General features: G+C 40.7%; 1 non-coding gene across 1 annotated transcript; it reads left to right on the plus strand.

Annotated features, from left to right (window-relative positions):
* Positions 1–5,133: 5,133 nt before the first annotated feature.
* On the plus strand, positions 5,134–5,240 carry LOC131238101 (small nucleolar RNA R71). The gene has a single exon (XR_009167518.1). It is a non-coding gene; the product is annotated as a small nucleolar RNA R71 (small nucleolar RNA).
* Positions 5,241–6,231: the final 991 nt, after the last annotated feature.

Genomic DNA, 6,231 nt, shown 5'->3' on the forward strand with positions numbered 1-6,231 from the left:
TCAATGTAAAAGAAATAAACATGCAATGCACATGGGATAACGGAAATATAGGAGGAGTGATGGAAAAATAGTACCTGGACGAAAGAATCAAGAGGCTTTTCAAAGATATCTACGTAAGAGCGGGCCAGCACAAGAGAGAAACCAACAAAAATAAAATAAAATAAAAATAACAAAAATGAAATCCTACCTACACCACTTTCGCAGGTACTCTCGATTGCATTTAGCATATGCAACAAGCCTTTAAACCCCTAGGTTGCCCGTAGTGGACGAGTTGTAGTCTCGTGAGGGTTTGCAGTAATGTTACCCACAAATATTGAACTAACTAATGATAAAAACGAAATGAAATGAAGAGCTGGGTTGCTTCCCAGGAGCGCTAAGTTTACCGTCTTCAGCGAGACAAATAAAGCAACTACCCTAGTCCTATGAAAGCGATAAACCTACCTATATCTCTATCAAACTAGGAGATCAATTCTAGTAAACAGGAGCAGTCAGGGGCATGGACATGTCCTCTGAATCAAATTTCTCGACAAATGGTTTCAATCGATGTCCATTGACTTTAAACTCCTTACCATTGTCGGGATCTCTTATCTCAACGGCCCCATGACGAAAAACAGTAACAACAATGTAAGGGCCGGTCTAACGAGATCGAAGCTTACCTGGAAAGAGATGTAATCAAGAATTGTATTAAAGGACCTTCTGACCAGGCGTGAATGATTTTCGCAAAATGTGTTGGTCATGAAATGCTTTCATCTTGTCTTTGTAAATTCTTGAATTATCGTACGCATCATTCCGGATTTCCTCAAGTTCATTCAGTTGAAGTTTGCGTAGTGAGCCAGCGTTGTCCAGATTGAAATTAAGATTTTTGATCGCCCAGTACGCTTTATATTCCAGCTCCATGGGCAAGTGACAAGCTTTCCCATAGACAAGTCTAAAGGGATACATTCCAATAGGGGTTTTAAAGGCAGTACGGTATGCCCATAAGGCATCGGTCAATCGGATTGACCAATCCTTACGATCAGGGTTAACTATTTTCTCCAAAATATGTTTAATTTCTCTATTAGAAATCTCAGCTTGCCCACTTGTCTGTGGGTGGTACGGGGTGCTCACCTTATGAGAAATACCGTATTTCTTCATTAAGCTCTCAAATGGTTTATTGCAAAAGTGTGAGCCCCCATCACTAATGATGGCTCGAGGCATTCCGAATCGAGAAAGGATGTTTTCTTTTAGGAATTTAATGACAATGCGATGGTCATTAGTTCGACACGGAATCGCTTCAACCCATTTAATGACATAATCCACGGCGAGCAAAATATACAAATTTCCAAATGATTGGAGGAATGGTCCCATGAAATCGATGCCCCAGCAATCAAATGCTTCAATGATAAGGATGGGATTCAAAGGCATCATATTTCGACAAAACAATGCTCCCAATTTCTGACAACGCTCACAAGCTTTGTAAAACTCATGAGTGTCCCTAAACATAGTGGGCCAGTAAAAGCCAGACTGTAAAATCTTGGCCGTGGTCTTTTTAGCAGAAAAGTGACCACCACAGGCCTGGGAGTGACAGAAGGAGATGACGCTCTGATGCTCATCGTCTGGTAGACATCTCCTTAGGATTTGGTCTGGGCAATATTTAAATAAATAAGGATCATCCCAGAAAAAGTTGCGCACCTCGGTGAAGAATTTCTTCTTATCTTGCGCAGTCCACTGTGTCGGTATGGCACCTGTAGCAAGATAATTAGCAATATCAGCGAACCAAGGTGAATGGGAGACTCTGAACAGTTGTTCATCAGGGAACATGTCGTTGATATGGGTCATCTCAGGGAAATCAGAGGTATTAAGGCGAGACAGATGATCGGCCACTACGTTCTCTACTCCCTTTTTATCTTTAATTTTCAAATCAAATTCTTGGAGTAGAAGGATCCATCGTATCAGGCGGGGCTTAGAATCATTCTTAGAAAGAAGATACTTAAGTGCCGCATGATCTGTGTAGATAATGATCTTGGATCCGATCAAGTAGGACCTAAATTTATCCAAAGCGAACACTACGGCTAGGAGTTCCTTTTCTGTAGTCGAGTAGTTTACTTGGGCAGAATTTAAAGTTCTACTTGCGTAATGAATAACGTAGGGTCTCTTATCTTTTCTCTGGCCTAGAACCGCTCCAAGAGCATGATCAGAAGCGTCGCACATAAGCTCAAAAGGAAGGCTCCAATCGGGTGGTTGCATGATAGGTGCAGTGGTTAACGTGCCCTTAAACTTGGTGAAAGCTTCCTGGCATTGCTCAGTCCACTCATACGAAGCATCCTTTTGAAGAAGATTACATAAAGGACGAGAGAGGAGACTAAAGTCCTTTATGAATTGCCTGTAAAATCCTGCGTGTCCTAAGAAGGATCGCACATCTCTAATGTTCTTGGGTGGAGGTAGGTTAGAGATAAGATCGATTTTTGCCTTATCTACCTCGATTCCCTTGGACGAGATGATATGCCCAAGGACAATTCTCTTCTGAACCATGAAATGGCACTTCTCCCAATTAAGTACCAAGTTCTTTTCTTCACATCTTTTCAGCACACATTTAAGACTTTCCAAGCACTTGTTGAAAGATGGACCGTAAACAGAGAAATCGTCCATGAAGACCTCTAAATATTGCCCCACCATATCAGAAAAGATACTAAGCATACATCGCTGAAAGGTGGCAGGGGCATTACATAGTCCGAATGGCATCCTTCAATAGGCAAAGGTACCATAGGGACATGTAAATGTGGTCTTTTTCTGGTCTTCAGGGGCTATCTCTATCTGGTTGTAGCCCGAATACCCGTCAAGGAAACTGTAATAGGAATGACCAGCTAACCTTTCCAGGATCTGATCAATGAATGGTAAAGGAAAGTGGTCTTTCCTCGTGACGGTATTCAACTTCCTGTAGTCAATGCACATTCTCCAACCAGTAGTGACTCTAGTTGGCATGAGTTCATTATTAGCATTGGCTACGATGGTGATTCCGGACTTCTTAGGGACCACTTGAGTTGGACTCACCCATTGACTATCAGATATAGGGTATATGATACCCACGTCTAATAGTTTAAGAACCTCGGCCTTAACCACTTCCTTCATGTTTGGATTTAGTCTACGTTGTGGTTGCCGAGCGGTTTTTGCATTATCCTCAAGATATATGCGGTGAGTACAAATTGAGGGATCGATTCTCTTGAGGTCCGCTATCGTCCATCTTAGGGCTCCTTTATGCTCAATGAGAGTAGATATGAGTATACTCTCCTGTTCTTTCTCCAGGTGGGCAGAGATCACCAACGGGTATATCTCATCTTGATCTAAATAGGCATATTTCAAATCAGAGGGCAAAGATTTTAGGTCAAGCTTCGGCGGCTTAAGGTTAGACGATAGAGGCACTACATCGGTTTGTGGCAATTCTTCAAATTGTGGCCTCCACCAGTTAACTTCAAGTACCGGTACAGTATCAAGTAAGGCGCACGTCTCCCTAATCATGTCATCATCAAAATCATGGGAGTGGATCAGGCACGTCTCTAGATGGTCGGAGGATAAGGTTAGAGGTGTCGTATCTTTCACGAAAGAGTCAATCATGTTAATGTCGTGGAAATCGTCATCCTCCTCTAAGTTTCTGCCATTATTGAAAAAGATGTTTGACTCCAATGTCATATTCCTAAAAGACATAGTCATAACATCATTCCTACAATTGATAATTGCATTTGAAGTGGCAAGGAATGGGCGGCCAAGAATGACGGGGATCTGAGTGCTTATGTTATTGATGGGTTCGGTGTCCAGGATGATAAAATCTATAGGGTAGTAAAATCTATCAACTTGAACCAACACATCCTCAATTATCCCTCTTGGTACACGAACAGAGCGATCAGCAAGTTGTAATATGGTTAGGGTGGGTTTTAATTCACCCAAACCTAACTGTTTGTATACCGAGTAGGGAATCAGATTGACGCTTGCTCCTAAGTCAAGAAGTGCGTGATCAATTCGATGGTTCCGGATTACACATACTTTAGGATAGCACTCACTTTCTCAGTCAAGAAAATTTTCTTTTGAATACTTTGCCATCTTTTGGTCGTGCATAAGTCTTTCAGAAATTTGGCATATGAAGGAATCTGTTTCACGATATCAAGTAGAGGAATATTGACTTTCACTTGTTTCAACACCTCTAGGATATCCTGAGAGTTAGAGAGAGGTTTTGGTGAAACCAACCGTTGGGGGAATGGAGCAACTGGCTTCTCCAGAAATTTCGGTTCTAATTTTTATGGGACATCACTACATCCATCATTGTTGTCCTCTTCTGGTTCTTGAGGCTTTTCGGGCCTAACCGGAAGAGTTTTATCAATGATCTTTCCACTTCTAAGAATGGTAATGGATTTAGCGTGCCCCATCTGATTTGAAGAGCTGGGATCATTAATCTCATACTGTGGTTTAGGATTGGGGAGAGGTTGTGCAGGAAGCATCCCCTTTTCTATAACCGTCATACGCGAATCTATCTTTTGCATAAAATCTGTAATTCCCCGCATTGCCTGAGCCAGCTCTTGTATGGAATTTTAAACCGGTTCCTCTTGAGGTTTCACTTGATTTGGATTTTGATTGAAGAAACCTTGAGGAGTAGCCGTTTGTCCATTCCTCCAACTAAAGTTTGGATGATTTTTCTAACCAGGATTGTATGTATTGGAGTTAGGTCCAGTAAAAGGTCTTTGATAGTTGTTTCCGGCATTAGCTTGTTCATTCAACACTCCTCGAAAGGCGGGTATTGTAGGACAATTTTCAGTTGTATGAATGTTGCAATCACAGATGCCGCAAACAATTTCATTAACATTATCCTTCTTTCCTTCCATGGCCTCAACTTTCTTTATGAGTGTAGTCACTTTACACTTGAGATCATCCTCTTCTTTCAAGAGATATAATCCACCTTTCTCCTTTAATTGAGTCGGCCTAGACGTGGTGTTTGATTTTGGATAATAGTCCCAAGATTGTGTTTTTTCAGCCAGACTGTCGAGGTAGTCCCATACCTTGTCGACATCTTTATTAATGAACTCTCCATTACACATTGTCTTGACCATTTGGCGCATAGAAGATGTCAGTCCATCGTAGAAAAAATTTGTAATGCGCCACGTTTCAAATCCGTGTTGTGGGCATGAACTGACCAAATCTTTAAACCTTTCCCAACATTGGAAGAATGTTTCATCTTCCTTTTGGGCAAAGTTTATGATTGCTTTTCTGAGGGTAATCGTTTTATGATGTGGGAAGAATTTTTTTATGAATTCCCTCTGCATGTCGTTCCATGTGCCAATGGATCTAGGACGCAGTGAGTGTAACCACGTCTTAGCTTTCTCTTTTAAGGAAAAAGGAAAGAGTTTCAGCCTAATTGTATCCTCAGATACATTAGGAAAACATAATGTAGCTATAATCTCATCGAACTCTTTCAAATGTAAATATGAACTTTCTAATTCAAGTCCATGGAATTTGGGAAGGAGTTGGATAACTCCTGGCTTGATGTCCATTTGTCCTGTGTTTTCAGGAAAAATCATGCATGAGGGCGTACTCACTCCCGCCGGTTGTAGATAATCTCGTAAAGTATGAGGCGGGGGTGCCTGTTGCACCTCATTCTCATCTTGGGTATCCTCCACCCTGGGTGGAAGTAGAGGAGGTTGTTCTTCAGCCATAACTTCAGTTAACTCAGGGGATTTCGAGCGGTGTCTAGTCCTGCGATGGATAGTCAACCCCTCAACCAATCCTTCTTCAGTCAAGAGACGTCGAGTATTGTCACGGGCCCACTTGGGCATGAAACACTCGTAGCCCTCAATTAAATTCGAACGAAAAGAAATCTAGAAAGAGAGAGAGAGTTGAAAAGAAATTACCAACTTGAAGACCCTAAGTTAAAAGACCTGCAAAAGAAAACAAACAAGTCAGTTTCTAAAAGAAGAAAAGTCTAAACTAGAAGGTAAATTACTAAAAGAGAACTGGAAAATAGAAAGTAGAGAGAAAGCTTACTGAATTAAAAATTTCTATCTTAAAGGCCTACAAAATAGGAAGGTTAGTTTCTAAACAAAAATTCTAAAAATAAATTAGGAAACAAAATTAGATTCTAAAAGAGTTAAAATTAGAAAGTAACAAAAGAGGAAAGTTTCTAAAAATAAACTACTTCCTAAAAATAGAAAAATACTAGAATTAAAATTTTTCAAAAATTAAACCCTAATTCTAAAAAGTAGAAAAAGT

Source organism: Magnolia sinica, chromosome 2 (genome assembly GCF_029962835.1).
Source record: "Magnolia sinica isolate HGM2019 chromosome 2, MsV1, whole genome shotgun sequence".
Classification (NCBI taxonomy): domain Eukaryota; kingdom Viridiplantae; phylum Streptophyta; class Magnoliopsida; order Magnoliales; family Magnoliaceae; genus Magnolia; species Magnolia sinica.